Source organism: Callospermophilus lateralis, chromosome 5 (assembly GCF_048772815.1).
Source record: "Callospermophilus lateralis isolate mCalLat2 chromosome 5, mCalLat2.hap1, whole genome shotgun sequence".
In the NCBI taxonomy this organism is placed as follows: Eukaryota; Metazoa; Chordata; class Mammalia; order Rodentia; family Sciuridae; genus Callospermophilus; species Callospermophilus lateralis.
Window position 1 is genome coordinate 16217065 of NC_135309.1, and position 16513 is coordinate 16233577.

The window sequence follows — 16513 nt, forward strand, 5'->3', positions numbered from 1 at the left end:
CCTAGTTTGCTTCCTTTAATCTTCTCATTTCAGGCTGTTTAGGGTTCGCCCCATGTTCACATATTTAACAAGCACGTGGCCATCCCCTCTCCCCATTCAGGTCTCAGCAGAGAGAAGGCGTATAGGAAGGGGGTCCACGGCGCCTGCCCAGAGACGGTGCACGAGTGCCCCCTGTTAATCTCGTCCCAGGTTCCCACCAATCCCGGGAGAGGACGCAGTTTGCCATCAGACAACCTGAATCTCAGAAAGCTACCGTGACTCCCAGGTCCCCCAGAGAGTGATTGTCCTGGGTCTGAAGTGCATCTTGTTCTGCAATTCCATAAAGGAATGTCGTTTCCGTGATGCTTTAAGGGGTCAGCCCAGCGTTGCGAGGCTGGGCTCCTCTTCTTCCACCATCCTTCTCTCCTCACATACCACAAAGATGCACGATTTTTCCTGGAGTTGATCAGCTTTGATTCTTTGCTCCTCCAGGCCTGGAGACTGCTTTTTAAAGCCTCCTTAATTTACGGGAAAACTTGGTTGGCTTGGTTGGGGTGGAGGTCTGGAGGAGGGGTCCTCCAGGGGTCCTATCTTGCAGCCTGTTTCATTCTTATTGCTTGTGGCTGTGGGGTCCTACGATAAAGCCTGGCGACTGCTGTGGTTTGACAATGACCCGGCTGAAGCGCAGCCTGTGCATTTAACTCCAGGGTGTATAACTGCATCTGGCCAATGAAAAGCTGCATGTTTGGGATCTGTACTTAGGGGGTTCTTGGGGGAAAATTGAGGCCCTGTATATCAAGCAACTTTTGAATTATGTCTCTATTAGCGTGTGTGAATGTGTCCCCGGGGAAGCCGGGCAAGCTCTGTTAGTGGAGCAGTTTAAAACAGGATTGGAGGAAGCAGTGGTGGAATATCCCTCAGGGAACAATAATTATAAACAGCAGTTCCATGTAAACAGGTCTTAATGTGTTTTCTATATTGAATTCCTGAGAGTGCGAAATGGGGTGGAGTTTCAGCGCCCTCTCCCGGGCCTTGGCCCTGGGCACTGGTGATGGGAGGAGGAGGTGCTCAGGGCATCTTAGACCCTGGTGGTGGGAGCCCTCAGATTGTGCCCAGGTGATACCTGTGGGCTACCTAATGCTAAGGCCTGGCGTCCTTGTGTCCTTCTCCAAGAAGTGGCCTCCTCTCTTTGTGTCCAAGTGGAGCATTTAGAAAATCGTAACCCTGAGCCGAATGTTCTCATACAATGCATTTCCAATGAATCCTCCCAACATCCTGCAAGATGGGTGAAGTTACCCTGTTTTACAGGTGAGGAAACAAAGCCTCGTGGGGTTAAGTATCTTGCCCAAAACCATCAGTCAGCAGATGGCAGGGCTGCGTTGAAGCTCTGACCTTGGACTCCAGTTCTCCGGCTATTTCCACGACACCCGGTCATTTCCATGTTCTTTGAGTCTTTTCCAGCTAAACATTCTATGAAACTTCTTCACTACCAGAAGCCTGGAGACCTCATCTTGGTTTGCAGCACCACTTTACCTTCCTGAGACTCTAGCATTCAGGGCCAGAAAGCTGATTCCTTCATTTTTTTGCTTCATGGCTGCTGCTGGCTCCAGGGTCTTAGGGGTCATGGCCAGGCCCAGCAGGTGACCCATGGGCTGCACCCATATGTCATCCCAACTGATGGCTGTCGTAGTGTGGGGCCATAGAGAAGTGGAGGCCCTGGCTGGTCACCTTGAAAGCAAGGACATCATGGATCTTCTTAAGTCATTAAAGTAGAATTCTTGGATCGTGGAGATTTCAGGGTTGGACAGACCTCAGGTATCGTTCAGGGGTTTTCAGACCACCATGCAGGTGGGGAGTTCCTTGATTGAGGGAAACCAGACTTAGACACCAGCCGTGGGGGAGGTGAAAGCAAATTGGGGCAAAGTGGCAGACTGGGAGAGCTGAGTTTTCCTTCCCCAAGCCCAACAAAGGGGTCCCAGGGGATCCCCTGCAGACCATCATTAGGGAACCTGTGATCTAATTCAGCCCTCTCATTGTACAGAGGTTGAAGTGATCCCAGAGGGGGTGCCCACGCGCCTCGGGTGCACTGAGGCTGGAGTCCAAGCCCACGGGCAAGGCCACCCAGAGGTCTACTCCTAACCATGCAAGTGGCAGTGAGGAGCCCGGAGCTGACTTGGGGGGACCTCCAGGCGCTTTGCTGTAAACAGTTTGCATGTTAATCCATTCAATCAGGTTTTCCCAATATCTAGTCCTGGAGTCCAGAACTCGCCCTGTTCTTAGACTCTTCTCTACAATGTCAGAGAGTCACTCCAGGGCAGGGCAGAGGGGAACCACAGCTCCTGGGACTATGTGGGATGCATGTCAGGAAAGGAGCAGAGAGGTCTGGAGCAGGAGCCAGGTTCCAGAGGAGAACAAGAGCCCGAGGGAAATGGGCGAGAAGCAGTTCTCTGTGTGCTGCGGAGTCCTTGCTGCTGAAACAGGAAGCCTTTGTCTTGGGCCTCCACGTGCAGCCCACAGTGTGCAGACTTCAGAGGGAACCCCTGCCTGTGCACTCAGGAGGAACTTGTGCTTCATTCAGCACTCACTGGACCTGCTCTGTGCTGGGCTCTGCTGGGCAGGAGGGAAGTAGCTCTGCCCATGTCCCTTTGTCTAAGGATAAAGCAGGCCTGCGAAAGAAGGGTTTGGATTTCGTTTTAAGTGAAGCAGGGAATCACTGAAGTGTTCACTATAAGGGCTGCCTGATTTGAGGTACATCTTTTAAAAGGTCATTCTGGATAAGAGTGAAGCAAAGAGCAGGAAGACAGCTTCTAGCCTGATGGGCATTACTGTCCAGTCCCCTTCCTGGACATCCTCCTCAGTTTTCCCTAGGTAACACCTCATCATCCAGGCCATAAACATTTTTTCACCTCCAAATGCATCTTTAAATATTCACACTGTTCTTTTTGCTCAAAATATCTTTTCTTCTTTTCCTGTAAGGCTCCTATTCATCCTTCAAAACCCATTTAGAATGATTCCTTCTTTGGAAGTCTTCCCTGATGTAGCCCTGGTTTCTTCTGCATGAATTCTGGCTTTATGGCTCAGCTATGGACAAAAACTTGCATGACTTGGGCAAATTATTTCACCTCCCCAACACTTGATTTTTTTATTTGTCAAATGGAGAAAATCATAGTATCTTCCTCACAGGGTTGTTTTGAAGGATACATGTGACCAGGATCATAGAGGATTTTGTGCAGGCTGCACACACAGATACTCTTATCACTCCGTGTAATGTTACAAATACACGACTGTTTTTCTGATTAGACTGTGAATGCCTTTGGAAGACGGGAACAGATCTTACTGATTCTGTGTCTCCAGCATGTGTTTTGGTGTCACCTGATTGTTAAATGAATCATGGATGGATGACTTCCTGCCTGACTTTCTGCAGACACAGCAGGCTCCCTCTACTATGCAGAGACACTCAGTATTGACTCTTTATTTCCTTAATGTATACTATATACTCTTTTTTTTTTTAAATTGGAAACTCAGGTGGCAACCTTTGCATGTCAGCACCCGAGAACGATCCCTAGCTCCTAAGCTGAGCCTCCTGCCACGGCCTCGCCCTGAGGATGTGGTGGGAATGGGCTGCAGAGTCAGGCAATGGCCACAGCCTCTCATCTGTGTGGTAAAGGGTTGTTGAAAAAAAAGAGAATCTATTCAGGTAACAGACTCACATTCAGTTATTTAGGTGACTGAATGTAAATGAAAAGGAAAGTTTTTTTTTTTTAAAAAAAAGCAGATGAGTTGAATCATTTCTCTTTCTTTGAAGAAGATCAGTCCAGTTAGATATAATTCCAGGTCTCCTTTCTCAGAGCCTCTGAGATGGGATGGGAATTTACACCTCGATTTGTGATGCCTGCTAAACAGATGGTGAATCACCTGCTCTCCTAGTCCACAGATCTAGTGTGTCTTGTGTGCTGGGTTCAGGAGATGCCCCTGGCATTTTGGGCCTGGAGGAGGGGGCAAGTGTGCCTGGGAGAGGGGGCAGGTGGCAGTGCAGGGTCTGGAATCAGGTGCATTTCTTTGGCCAGATTGGGGTCTTCAGGCTGTGGCTGCGTGGAGGGTGGTGGCCTGGGCCTGGGCAGCTCAGGCTCCTCTTGGAGAGCAGAAAGAATGGGAGGGTTCTGAACCCAGAGTGCATTCTGATCGGAACAGGGTAAGTTCTTGTCAGTCAGACAAGTAGAGAAGTCAGAGACAGAATTGGGAGCCATCCAGAGCAGGAGACAGGCTGTCCCTGAGTAGAAGCCCCTCACCTTGAAAGAGAATGATCTGGGAAAGTCATGAACCTTGACCATGTAAAAGTGACAATAGGATGAACAGGCTTGGTAGACAGAGAGAGGGATGGGAAAAGCAGAGGGAAGTAGAAGTGTCCTGTCTTCTGATATTTCAGAGAAGGCAGGTGATCGACCCTGCCGAAAGCTGATATTTAAGCAATCAAGGAGGAAATGTGTCGTTCAAAGTGTAACTGTATCTATGGAAGAGCCAGAAGTAACTAACCAAATTTGGAAGAGGAAAAAGAAAATAGAGAGTTGGGGCTGAGACGGCAGAGGAGCCAGGCCTTGGATGCTTCGTGGTGGGGTGAGGAGCTGGTATAAGGAGCCAGAGGAGCCAAGGGCTTTTTTCCAGCACACACGTGAACTCTCTGTATTCCCTTCTTTCATTCCTGATTCCTGATAGTCACAGAAGGATCCAAACATCTCGGGTGAATTCCACCAGCTCCCCCATGTGGGCAGGATTCCAGGGCTGTGACTGCTCCTCTTTTTTGGAATTGCTGAGAGACCACGTGCTAAGTCTTCACACTTACCAGCATGGAAGGTCAGTGGGTTTACCTTTAACCTGAACTTTTAGGTGTGTGCATTTTATTTTATAACGTATTATAGCACACCAAGAAACATTTTAAAAAGACCCGTGCATTATTTTCCTGAGGTTGTCATGGCAAATGACTACAGACTGGATGGCTTAAATTAATAGGAATGTATTCTTGGAACTGGGGGCCAGAAGCTCCTCCCGTCTCCGTGGGCTGAAATCATGGTGTTAGCCAGGCCATGCTCCTCTCAGCGGCTACAGAGAGACTCATCCCCTGAGTCGCTTCTGGTGGCTGCCTACATTCGTTGGCTCATGGCCACGTCACTCCAATCCCTGCTTCTGTCTTTGCATTGCCTTCCCCTGTCCTGTCTCCGTCCCCTGCCTGCTCTCCATCACTCCCTTTCTCCCAGGACATTTATAATGGCATCTAGGGCCCACCTCATGCTTCTGGATAAGCTTCTCCTCACAGGATCCTTAACTAGTCACATCTGCAAAGAACTTTCTCCTTATAAGGCAACTTTTACAGGTTCCGGGGCTCGGCACCTAGTCCCCTTGGGTGGCTGTTACTCAGCTTGCGGCAGCCTGCCTGTGTTAGGTCCCCCGGGCTTCACTGAGAGGAACAGTATAGACACTCAGTGAGTGGAAATGGTGACATTCCCAGTGCTCCAGGCACACCTTAAGCTCAAGTTTGGACAGTTGAAAGTGAGCCCAAAGGGTTCGCCGAGTCCTGAAGTCATTATTTCTTATCCAAGCAGCTTTGTAGTAAAAACTTCAGTCTCAGTTAAAAAAAAAAAAGCTATAAAATTGATTCAATAATAGTATGAAACCTTTATATTAAATTGCCCTAATGTTCAGTTCAAACACTGAATGGCCAGACATTTCTCAAACTGTAAAGTATTAGTGCTAAGTCTATAAGAAATGGTTGGATCTGAATACGTGTGGGTAGCTGATGTCCTAAGAACCGTATTTCAAAACATTTGCCAAGGGGGTCCAGCAAGCCTCAGGGTAATATGACAGGTTCATGCACTTTAGAATGCAGGACAAGGACCCAGTGAACCCTCCTGGATTCTCATGATTTCCCCAAGAATTTTAACAACTATTATTCCTATTATTTTCAACTGAAAGTCTTGCTTAGCCTGTGATATTCTTGATTTCATGACCAATTCATGGTCAGAGGTGTAATAAAATTGCCTCATATTTAGAGAGATAAAAGATATGGTGGCAAAGAATGACGTTGAGACATGCTGACACATACCTCCCTGCCTGGGCTGATGATCTGGCCTGGAATAGTGTAGCACTTCTCAAGTGACCGTGGCAGGGCTGTGACATGGGGCTGTGGGAAGTGCTGAGGGCAGGGTTGCAGTAAGCCGGCCCAACAAGCAGCCCATGAGAAGAGAGGCAGAAAGTTAACTGGTAATGGTCTCGGAACCTTCTGGAGCATATTACCTGTCTACCTCCCCTTGTCCTGCCTTGACCCTCTCCTCTAAGCAGCCCCTACGATCCTTTCCTCAGTGGAAGTAGTGATGAGCTGGGTTAATTAGCAGCCCTGGCAGAAAAGGCTGGAAATGTGTATTGGCACAGCATGCAGAGAAAAGGTCATCCCTGAGTTCCTGCTGGAAGCTTCCATAGCAACTTTGCAATCCAAAGGGAAGGATGCTTCAGCTCAAGAGGACTGGCAGACTTTAGACCAAGGACGTGAAGCATGAGTTCAGTATTTTTTTCTCCAAAGAGTAGCATATTCTTTGGATTGACATGCTCTGGGGCCAAAAAAAAAAAAAAAAAAAATTCAGGATTAATGAAGCTCCGGCCCTGTGATAGGTAGGAAGTGTGGCACTCCCCACGAGTCAGGTCATTCAGTCCTCACAACAAACATAAGAGCATTACTGCTGCTGTTACGAATCGCATGCATTCTGTTTCCCCTGTGGTTATAAATTGAGTTGTGTCTGCCTAAAGATTTGTTGAAGTCCGAACCCCAGGTGCCTCATCTGGAAATGGGGTCACTACGGATGTGATCAAGATAAGATGCGTCATTAGGGTGTGCCCTGAGTAACATGACTAGGTCCTTATGAGAAGAAGAGCCTGCTCTGTGGACACACAAACACCAGGAGAAGAAAGCCTTGTGGGTATGTGGACTGAGCCTGGAGCCACGCACTGGCCCCAAGGGCCCTGGAGCTACCAAGCACCGGAAGAGGCAAGGAAGGGTCCTTCCTAAGGTGCTTCAGGCTCTAGGGACCTTTGCCAACTCAATTTCAGACTTCTAGCTTCCCAAACCATGAGAGGATAAATTTCTGTTATTTAAAGTCACCCCGTTTGTAGCATTTGTGGTAATTTGTCGGGGCCGTCCTTGGAAATCACCGTGGTTAGGATCCCATCCCCTCTTTCTTGCCAGTGAGGAAAGTGGAAGCTAGGGAGGAGCAGGGACGTGCCCAAGGCCACACGCTCATGAACCGCACAGTCAGGGTTGGAACCCAGCTCTTCTGAGTCTGGGCTCAATATCTCTGTACCCTGCCCAAATTACCCAGAAAAATATGTTAAGAATGAGGCCTAAGAAAGACCACTGGTGGGTTCTTCAGAGATGTCCCACCACCGTAGAGTGAGGGCATCCCTGGTCCTGAAGTCATTAGATGGAAGTGACATTTCTCTCCGTAGCGCAGAGAGAACCGGTGGGCAGAGTTCCCATGTCATGCACACGTCTACCATGTCCCTTGGGGCAGCATGGTTAGGGTCTAGCATAAGAGCCTGTGTGTGGTTTGGCTTCCTGACAGTTCACAGCCCCCACCTGGGACTGGCTTTCCTGCTGAGCTACTTGGTGTAGAGAACAGAGACAAGCACCTCCCCTTGCTACTGCTGCATCGTTGGAAAGTTTATTTAACTTCTCTAAGTGTGTCTTCTTCCTTACATAAAAGGAATAGTGTAACTAACTTCCAGCATTCTTTGACATTTTCCCTAAGAGTGCTGCCTCCAAGGTTCCATTAAGACCAGGGAGAGGAAGCACTCAGCACCCTCCTTGGCCCGGTGCAGGTGCTGAATCAATGCTAATCCCCTGCTTTTCCTTTCCACTGGGTTCCTAGGGAAAGTTTTAAGCATCTGTTCTCTCTTTTTCACCCGAAATCCCCTCATTACTATAACATCAGATGGAAGACTGGTATCCTCTCTGGGGACAAAATCCAAGGCTGCCATCTTGAAGGGAGACGGATACTTAGGGACGTGGAAAGACAGAACAGGGTAGTATTTCTACTGCAGCTTTATCCTTAAAGGGAGGTAGGCGCTCTTGCTTTAATCTGTCATCTCAGCACGCGGCTGCTCTGAAGGCCTGGGCAGGGCTGGAGGGTGTTCTCTGGGAATCTGGTGGAGAGCAGGGGCTGAATTTCTGGACTGGTGAGCTGAGCCTGGGTCCATGAAGGGGCACCACGAAGGAACAAAGCAACCAGGGGACGCCGGCCTCGGAGGGTCCCTGAATGCAGACCTATTGTTTCAGTTTGTTAGATTTTGGGTAGTTTTTAAGGAAGAAAAGAGGCCTCTGAATGTGCTTCAGCATTCAAAATCTCAGAAAAGCAGAGCTATATAATCAAAGGGTCGTAGATTCACTAAACTATAGCTAAAGTTTTTTTTTTTTTCTTTCAAAGCTCTAAACACAGCACTAACACATATGACAGATAAAGTAGAGCGGGGCTGGGGAAGCAGGGACCAGGGCCGCAGGGTCTTGGTTACCATGCTAACCTGTTGCACTGAGTTCAAAGAAGTATTTGCACCACTCTAGAATTCCATGGATTGAGATGGAAACTCATTATAAAGAGCTGGGCACAGTGACACACACCTGTAATCCCAGCTGCTCAGGATGCTGAGGCAGGAGGATTGCAAGTTCAAGGCCAGCCTCAGCAACTTAGCAAGGTCCTGTCTCTCTCTGTCTCTCTCTGTCTCTCACACACAAATAAAATAAAATAAAATTAAATTAAAATAAAGCCAATAAATAAAAAAAAAGAGTTAAGATGTAGCTCAGTGGTAAAGCACCCTGGGTTTAATCCCCAGTACTTGAAAAAATCATCGTAAGGAAACCCTAGACCCAAGATTAAACCAGGATAGAAACTGAGTCTCGGGATTGTTACTCCAGGGCTCATTCAACCACACCATCTTGCAAGTCAGTTTTCCCACCTCAGCTCTGATTGGTATTTCCAATCATCTTCATCTACAAACATATTTCAATCCCCAGTACTGTACAGTATATAATAAAAAAAATCAGGGTAATTAACATTTCCATCTCATTAAACATTAAAAAATCTTTTTATTAATATATAATAATTGCACATATTTATGGGGTACTGTGTGATATCTCAATACATACCACACATACTGATCACATCAGGGTAATTAACGATTCTGTCTCATCGATACTCAACACAGAGGAAGAGTTAAGTCTTTCCTGGTAGTGAGGGGATGCAGTTCACGGCTTCCTGTCATAGATTTTACCCACAATGAGAAGAGAGGGGCTGGCAGCCTTCAGACACCAACTTCCTAATCACACTGGAGCTCACCGGAATTTGTCACTACATTGTCATTGAGGAATGGGAGTAGAGTCACACTGTGGGGTGGTTTTGGAGAAGGGTTCTTTGCAGGATTGGAGCTTAGGGCTGTGAAAGAGCCAACATTTGTCAACTATTTTCCGATTGTCAGACACCAAGATTAGCGTTTTGCAAAGGGTTGAGCTCCCTATAATCTTACCATTACCTTAAGAGATTAATCCACATAATGACTTCCACAAGTCTTTGGTCTCTACTAAAAACACGGCCATCAGACACTCTCAAAGGGCCGGGGATGGGCGGCGGGGTCTCCAATCCCGCATGCGCCCCGGGACCCCGCGGTTGGCGGGCGGGCGGGCGGGGGCGGTCCTAGCTCCCCCTCTCCGCGCCCCCGGCGACGCACATTTCAGCACCACGGACAGCGCCCCAACCCAAGGCGGGCACCAATCCATGAGGATTCAGCCCGGGCTTTTTCAAATCTCCCGGGTCTGGGTCCCTGCGCTCCTTTCTGTGCGTTTTCTAAACTATTTTCAGGACTCCAGCCAGAAAAGACATTCATACCAAACAGGGGGCTCAGGGGTTCGCTTACCGTCCGACAAGTCAATCAGTCCCAGGTAGTGCAAGAGTTTCAGGGAGGAGCACACGACCACCACTATGCCCAAGGTCTGCAGCCCCTCCGACTCGCCCTCTGCCCACATCTTCTCCGAACCCTGCACCGGCGAGCCGCCAGGCGGGCATTGATCAGCCAGAAAACCGCTCAGCCCAGCCTCTCTCCCCGCGCTTCCCCCAGCCAGTCCCACTTCCACCCAGTGGCTCTCCCGTGGCTCCCTCCCTCCCTTCCACTCCTCCCCACGCCCCCACCTCTCTCCTGCGCTGAGCTTGCAACCTCTCATAGTAATCCTTGCTTTCATTTCCTCTTCTCCCAAGGTGACATCTCCTCAGATCTAACCAAGCCCTAAACATCTGCTGGCTGATGTAACCATAATTGACAACATCTCACAGCGGACCCAGGACCCAGAGGGAATGTGTGTGTCTGTGTGCACCAATTCAAAGACAAAGGTCTTTAGGTCTCAGCCAGACAGGGAGGTGAAAGCTGTGTTTTCCAAAGGGGCAAGGGTTTGCTTTCACTTCCTCAGTGAAGTAGTGGACAAGCTGATCCTGAAGTACAGGCAAGTCCCCGACTGGACGTGATGAAGGGTCCCTGGAACCTGTATTCCCAGGAAAGTTATTGTAAACTTTGCACAGTTCTTTAGTCCTGGGGTAGTTTTATGTCAGTATCAGAAATGACTAAACGGGTAGCCGGGCTGACTCTGTGATCCTTGGGCAGCAGTGTGACGTCAGATCTTCTGCAAATAAGATAAAAAATGAGGAAGTAAAAGGGTCCTACTGTTGCTGGGTCTTCAAGTTTGGGGCTCTGTGGTGTGGGCAGTGATCTAGGAGGGGAAGGAGTTCAGCAGGGTGAAGAGGAAAGACTGGAGACCCAGAGTCCCAGGAACCTGTCCTTAGGCAAGTTCCTGGATCCCCAGGAGGCCCGGTTCCCCCTCCTGGGAATAAACTTACCTCAACTAAGAGAACTATGAAAAGTGTGAGAAGACAGTAGGCACTTAGCAAGCACGAGTTTCAGACTTTGAGAACACACTAGGTTGGCAACAGGGGTACATACTCCTTTGATCCAGAAATTTTTATTGCCAGTGAGTTGTTCAGTACATGGCCATTTTCATATTGAAAAGGCACATGCACACATTCTGTATTTTATATGCATAAAATATTTTCAGAAGTCTACACTGATTATTGAGATTTTCAGTTGCCTCTGGAAAGGAGAATTGAGGGACTGGGATTAAAGGGTGACCTTGTTATTAAAATTTTCACCCTTTATATTTGTGAAATGAATTTAAAACAATAGCAATAACAAAATGTGAGTGCTAGTCTTCCCTTCTCCTTCTTTGCTAAAGGGGAGACATTCTACACAGCTCTATGTGTCATTCTCCTGCCTCATTGGTGTCTGGAAAATGATATCCTGGTATATCAGTACATTTTCTGTTGTTATAACAAAATACTGGAGGCTAGATACTTTAAAGAAAAGAGGTTCATTTAGCTTATAGTTCTGGAGAGTCAAGGGCAGCATCTACTTGGTTCTGGTGAGTCTCATGGTAGATGGCATCACAGTGGCAGAAGTATGTGTGCAAGAAGTGTGTGGGAGAAACCAGGCTCACTCCTCATGTAACAACTTCCTCTCCTGGGCACTAATCCATTACCACCAGACCTGACCCATGCCTTGGGGCAGCGTGAGTCCATTCATGAGCTGAAACTGCCATGACCTAATTTCCTTCCATGGACCCCTCTACTCTCTCAACGCTGCCTCACTGGGGACTGAGTCTCCAGCGCACCAACCTCTGGGGTCACACCATATCCAAACCATAGCACCTGGAGCCAGCTGGACCCTGCTCCTAAGAGCTGATGGTTAATTTTCAGGAAAGCTGAGAGGCACTTGCTAACACCAGTATGGCTCAGAATGAGTATTTCCACCTCAGAAATCAGCAGAAGCGAAGCATCTGTGCTGCTTCCCCTCCTCACCTCCTCCCGTTTACAGGACCCCAGCGGCCACTGCAGAACCCGTCTGCCCAGGAGGGAGCCTGGCCAAGTGGCCTCCCAGAGGTTCTCCTGGAGCTTTGGCACATGGCCGGGTGGGATCTGGGTAGGATGGAGTGTGGACACATGAGACAGGAGGAGGGGTCAGAGGCAGGGGCTCCCAGGTGGCCAGCAGGTCAGAACTTTGTTCTCTGGGCGCCTCTGGCCTGGGACTCCTGTTCTTTTCCGCCTGCGGGGACTGTGCTGTCCCGTGCTCCTGCCTCTGCCTCTGCAGCTTCACAGGTGGCTCACTGCTCCAGATGGCAGCCCTGGGCAGATGGCTCTGGTCTGTTCCTCTCCTGGGCTTCCGTCCCACGTTTCCGCCGATTTCCCCATTTTCCCTGGCGCACGGCACCCTCCGTGCCGATCCACCAACAGGTATTCCTGAGCATCTGTCAGAGGCAGGTCCAAATGTCAGGGGCTAGCTCAGGCCCCTGCCGCTTTCCTCTGGAACCACTGACGCAAGAAGGGAGGTGGCACTTCCCACTTTCTGCTTTGCCATCACCGTGTAAAGACTTAACATTTTCCAAGAATCCTGACCTCAATGACAAGGTGACAAGTCTGGCTCCACGGATTGTCTCCCACCCCTGAGCTTTAGGAGCACCCGTGCCTCAGGTGAGTCAGCGGCAGCTAGAGAGATACCAGTGTTTCTTGGAAATTTCCAGGTGCCTCTTTTTCATCCCCAAGAAGATCAGAGGGAAATTCGGCTCTCGTGGGGATCGTGGGTGGTGGGTGTCTGAGGACGAGGCCCTTCCCTTTTGGCTCTCAAGGCCACGCTCTGGGGGCATCTGCTTTGGCATTCCTGAGAGCTGCAGGAATCGTTGACCCGGGAACCTGGCAGAGCCTCCTCTACCTGTGCCCCCTTTTAAAAAGTTCCATCTTTCGCCCGATGAGGTTTTTTTTCCTCCATGGGGCACTTGCAAAATTCATCTCACAAATTGCTTTCTCATATTTCCAGATCGATTGTAACATGAATATGTTCAACCTGGGAGTTCTGAGCCTGCATAGAATTTGACATTTTTCTCATTAGTTTGTCCTGGATTACCTTTTTTTTTTTTTTTTTGCCAAGAATATTTACCTCCTTGGCTCTCTCCAGTGCTTCCTCAGCACTAGCCGGCCTTCCCTGCCCCAGGCCACTTGCCACACAGAAACAAAGGTGTGGTCATTGCTGCAAAGTGGTCTGTCTTAGGACAGGACCGGAGGGAAGTTGGCTGAACTCGGGGGGCCAGATTCCCGACTTTGGAGCTGACCTGGATACCACAGAAGGCTGGATTTCAGGTCAGGCCTTCACATTCAGACAGATGGGTGCTGTCCCCTGTCTTTCAAGGCCCCTCAGGAGTCTTAGAAACCAAGATGTCCACACTCACTAGTACCAAGTTTCTGCCAAATGATTGCACAGTCTCTGGGTTTGAATTTCAGCTCTTCCACCCACTGGATGTGTGAGCTGGGGCAGGTCTTTCAAACTTTCAGAGCCATGGGACTCTTAAGATATCTGAGTAAGATAATGCCATAAACTGTGTAGCACACTCTCTGACACCCAGTGAATAACAATGTAGCATAGAGCTCCAGGTCACAACCTCTGAGCTGGACTGATTGCATCTTCTCTTAACTCTGCCTCCTACTTTACTCTGTGACTATTGGTAAGTAACTTACCCTCTCTGTGCCTGAGTTTTCTCACTTATGAAAAAGAGATAGTATAGTGTATTCTTCAGAGAGTAGTCATGAGGTTAAAATGAGTTAGTAATTATGCATAGAAGGAATGATACTAGCATCATTATTACTATTATTATTGTCCATAAACTCAAGGAGATAATGATCATCTGGGCCCATTGAGAGAGCCTAGACTGGGCATGTACAATTAGGAGGTTTGGATCTGGGGAAATGGCGAGGCGTGTTTCAGGGAGGGAAATAGGCTTACTCTGGAAATTGTTGGCTGCTTGAACTTTGGTTCTCCAGCCACAAATTTTCTTTCAAGCAACTGTCCTCAGCTGAGCATGATTTGCTGCTGCTTAAACATCACCGAGTCTCTGCCTCCAGGGGTTGGGAAATCAAATTCTGTTTCTCTAGCTCTATCTTTGGCTCTCAGCAGAGGGGCCCTTTTATGGCCTGGATCTGGAATGTCCCCCAAAGACTCGAGTACCTGGAGGCGTGGTTCCCAGAGCAGTGACATCCAGAGGTGGGTTCTGACCGCATCTAAGGGTTTCTCCCTCTGGATGGACAATGGGAGGTGGAGACACTACAGGAGGTGGGGACACTACAGAGGGTGTGCCCTGGGAGGCTTTCTCTTGTCCCCGCCCACCTTGGCTCCTGGTGGCAGTGAGTGAGCTGCTCTTGTCCTGTCCCCTCACACCTGGAGGCTCCACCTCGCCTCTGAACCAGCGGCCACTCTGCACTGCAGCTTCCAAGGCTATGAGCTGACAGGTCCCGTACTGTCTGTGGTGCTGTGGGGTCTTTTGGTCACAGGGATGAGAGGCCAACCAACATAGGTCCCAGGGGACGGGAGCAGTCCTCTCAGTCGCCCGTGAGGTGAGCTGTGCGCAGAGCTCCACCCACACCTTGACAATGGGCTTGCTGCCCACGGGCGGCTTCCTGGGGCTCCTCTGTTCCTGGACCCACCAGCATCTATGTGTTCAGCTGACCCCTCCTGGCAGGGTGCTGGGCAAACTTCACCCAGATAAACGAATTTGGTAGGAGCCTCATTTTCCAGGACATTCTACTGCAGTTGGTATAAAAATAATGCCCCAAATTGCACTTGGAGTTTTCTTTTCTTTAAAAGGTGTGAAAGAAATGAAAGAAATCCTCAGAGCGCCATCTCTGAGCTCCCGATTCCACCAGAAAGCAAATTATTTAACTGCAAGATGGTTATGATTCAGAGAGAAAATGGTTATGATTCCCATCACTGGTCAGAGCGGGAACATTATTCAGGGGTTCTTTATCCTAGCCCTTTTCTTGATGCCCTTTTGGGGGCACAGGCTGAGTTGGCTGGAATGAGTTTTATAACCATGGTGATCACTGTACAATACTAGGGTGATTGCACATGCCTTCCTCCGCCCCCTCCCCTCTTTCCTTTTTCAGATGCCCACCGTCCACCGAGCGCTGTGTAGCTGCTGGGCACTGTGATCAGGCGAAGAGAACAGCCTTACCCTGTAGGAGGTCTGCAGTGTCCCCAAAGTCCACTGGGATCTTTCATTTGCAGCACACACACTATTTGTTTTTTAGTTTTCTTAGCTGTAGGTGGACACGATACCTTTATTTTATTTATTTATTTTTATGTGGTGTCAAGGATCGAACCCAGGGCCTCACACATGCTAGGCGAGCGCTCTACCACTGAGCCTCAGCCCCAGCCCCCACAGTCACTATTGAACGCACTGTGTTGGTGTCCCCGTCAGCCCCCGTCATTTGCTGGTGTGGGCAGAGTTTAACGGTGGCCAGTGGGAAGGTCTTTGTAAATAAAGCTTGTAAGTGATGATGTTTAAATAGCCAGAGACATGTTTTCATTTCCACTCCGTTGCTTTCTCAAGACAGATCCAGTCTGTCAGATTCCCAACAGAAATTCCAATTCACTCCGCACATTTGTCATGGAGCCTGTGGATTTGACTTAAGCTGATTAATGACCGTCTCCTTCTCTCCCTCCTCCCTCCCGTCCTCCCTTTCTTCCCCTCCTCCTCTTTCCTTCTCCTTCATTGCTGTATTCCTAGGAAGAACCTCTCTGGGAAGCTGCCAAATATCCCATAATGCACAGAAGAGCCCCTGCCACGCAATGGATATTTGTCCCCAAATGCCAAGAACGCAGAGGTGAGAAAACCTGCCTTAGGGTCTGGACCCAGGAGCAGATCCCGCCTGGTGGGATCTCCACACCTTCCACCTACCCACGCATCCACCACTTGCTTTCCAAAGCCGTCTCACTCGTGCACACCCCGATTGATTGAGAGCTCGCCCACCCCACTGTGCAGGTTGTGAGACCGTGGCTTTAAAGGGGTCCGTGAAGAGTGACTTGGAAAAGGTGCGGAGTGGCAAGGACACTAATGAAGCTTTGACAGAGATGTAGAGGTTATCTCCCCAGACAGGACATTGCAAAGGAAGATAAATCCTGTCCTTGGACTCAAGAGATATTGCACAGCTTCTGTCATGTCGGGAGCCATCGCTCACCTTCTCCCAAGTCTTCCCGAGCTGTCAAGCTGGTCTTGGAGGCTGGCATGGCACTCTTGATGCTTTGAGGGCAGGCAGAGCTGGAGTTTGGTGCCAGGACAATGCTCTGCTTGCCCTGTGCCTGGGGAGAGATGTCTGAGTTCTCCCAGCTTCACCGTCCTCCGCTGCAGCCTGGAGATCATAACTCACCTCTATCAGAGGTTTTTCATGATGGACGTCTTGGGACAGGTGACCATATGACTCTATCTGTCATTCTCCTCATGACTCTCACTCTTCCCACTCGGAGTTTAAGTAAGTTCAGAACACCACAGCCAGTGAGTGGCAGGACAAGGGTTTGAACCCAGTTCTGTCTCGGCTGAGTCACGCTGTGTCCCTAAAGGGGAGGACTCGAAGCCATC

At 49.2% G+C, this 16513-nt stretch overlaps 1 protein-coding gene across 4 annotated transcripts in view; it reads right to left on the bottom strand.

Annotated features, from left to right (window-relative positions):
• The window catches only part of Kcnip1 (potassium voltage-gated channel interacting protein 1), a 187357-nt gene that overhangs the window by 32916 nt on the left and 137928 nt on the right, over positions 1-16513 (bottom strand). Inside the window, exon 1 of one of the 4 annotated variants that reach the window (XM_076855682.2) lies at positions 9928-10021. The exons of the other annotated variants lie outside the window; for them this stretch is intronic. The gene's annotated coding sequence lies outside the window, so the exon portion shown is untranslated. Of the gene's footprint in view, positions 1-9927; positions 10022-16513 lie in introns of those variants that run through there. 4 annotated transcript variants of the gene reach the window in all.